The following is a 2003-nucleotide window of genomic DNA, read 5'->3' as shown; positions in this document are numbered from 1 at the left end:
ACCCTCCTCGTGAAGTAGTTTTTCCTAATATCCAATCTATTCCTCTCCTTCTGTAACTTCAGACCATTGCTCCTTCGTCTGTCACCTCTCACCACTGTGAACAGTTTCTCTCCGTCCTCTTTAGAGCTCCCCTTCAGGAAGTTGAAGGCTGCTAGTAAATCACCCCTCAGTCTTCTCTTCTGCAGTCTTCTCTTCTTCTCTTATGCTAAATAAGCATAAATCCCTCAGCTTCTCCTCATAGGTCATGTGCTTGCTCCAGCCCCTTAATCATTTTTGTTGCCCTTCTCTTAACCTGCTTCAGCACATCCACATCCTTTCTATACTGGGGGGCCCAAACTTGAAATGCTCCTTCTAAAGCACCCCAATACGCCGTTAGCCTTCTTGGCTACAAGGGCACACTGTTGACTCATATCCAGCCTTTCATCCACCATAATCCTGAAGTCCCTTTCCACTGTACTGCTGCTTAGCCAGTCAGTCCCCAGACTATAACAATGTTTGAGATTCTTCCATCCCACATGCACGACTCTACACTTCTTGTTGAATCACGTCAGATTTCTTTTAGCCTAATCCCCCAATTTATCCAGGTCACTCTGGATCCTATCTGTACCGTCCAACATATCTACCTCTCCCACTAGATTGGTGTCATCCACAAATTTGCTGAGACTGCAATCCAGTCCCTCATCCAGGTCATTAATAAAGATGTTGAATAAGACTGGCCCCAGAACAGAGGCTTGGGGTACTCCACTTGAAACTGACCACCATCCAGATATTGAGACATTGACATTGGGCCTAAGCATCAAGCCAGCTTTCTATCCATCTCATAGTTCATGTAGCCAAAGGATACTTCCTTAACTTATGGGCAAGAATGTTCTGGGAGATTGTATCAAACGCTTTGCTGAAGTCAAGGTATATCACATCCACTGACTTGCCCGTGTCCACAGAGCCTGTTACCTAATCATAGAAGCTAGTCAGATTGGTCAGGCATGACTTGCCCTTGGAGAATCCATGTTGACTACTTTTGATCACTTTCTCCTTTTCCAAGTGCTCCAAAATGGGTTTCTTGAGGATCCCTTCCATAATTTTCACAGGGATTGAGGTAAGGCTGACCAGTCTATAGTTCCCTGCATTGTCCTCCTTTCCTTTTTTAAGGATGGGCACTACGTTTGTCTTTTTCCAGTCATCTGGGATCTCTCCCCATCTCCAAGAGTCTTCAAAGATAATGTCTAAAGGCTGGGCAGTGATATCTGCCAGTTCCCTCAGTACCCTTGGGTTAATTAAATCCAGACGCATGGATCTGTGTACATCTAATTTTTCTAGGTAGCTCTTAACTCGTTCATTTCTCACCAATGGCTGCCCTCCTTCTTCCCATAATGCATTATCTAACACCATAATGTGGCCTTGTCCATGAAGACTGAGGCAAAAAAAGCATTGAGTACTTCAGCTTTTCTTATATCATCAGTCACTATGTTACCTCTCTCATCCAGTAGTGGCCCCACATCTTCCTTGATAACTTTTTTTGTTGTTAACATGCCTATAGAAACCATTCTTGTTAACAACCTTCACATCCCTTGCCAGCTGCAGTTCCAACTGTGCTTTTGCTTTCCTGATTACTGCCTGCCATTCTACTGCCATATATTTATACTACTCTTTAGTCAACTGTCCATGTTTCCATTTCTTATACATGTCTTTTTTGAGTTTGAGCTGACCAAGGATTTCCCTGTTAAGCCGAGCTGGTTGCCCACCATATTTACATTTCTTACTATGAAGAAGGGATGGTTTGTTCCTGAGCCTTCAGTAAGACTTTAAAATACTGCCAGTTCTCCCGAGCTCCTTTCCTCTGCATATCTGTTTCTCAAGGAATCCTGCCCATCAGTTCTCTCCGGGAGTTGAAGTCTGCTCTTCTGAAATCAAGTATTTGTATTTTACTGATCACGTTTCTTTCTTTTGTCAGGATCCTGAAATCTACCATCTCATGGTCAGTGCAGCCCAGGTTTCCACCCACT

The sequence above is a fragment of the Carettochelys insculpta genome, chromosome 1, assembly GCF_033958435.1.
Source record: "Carettochelys insculpta isolate YL-2023 chromosome 1, ASM3395843v1, whole genome shotgun sequence".
Classification (NCBI taxonomy): domain Eukaryota; kingdom Metazoa; phylum Chordata; order Testudines; family Carettochelyidae; genus Carettochelys; species Carettochelys insculpta.
The sequence above is the reverse complement of the archived record's forward strand: the minus strand, read 5'-3'. Positions refer to the sequence as shown.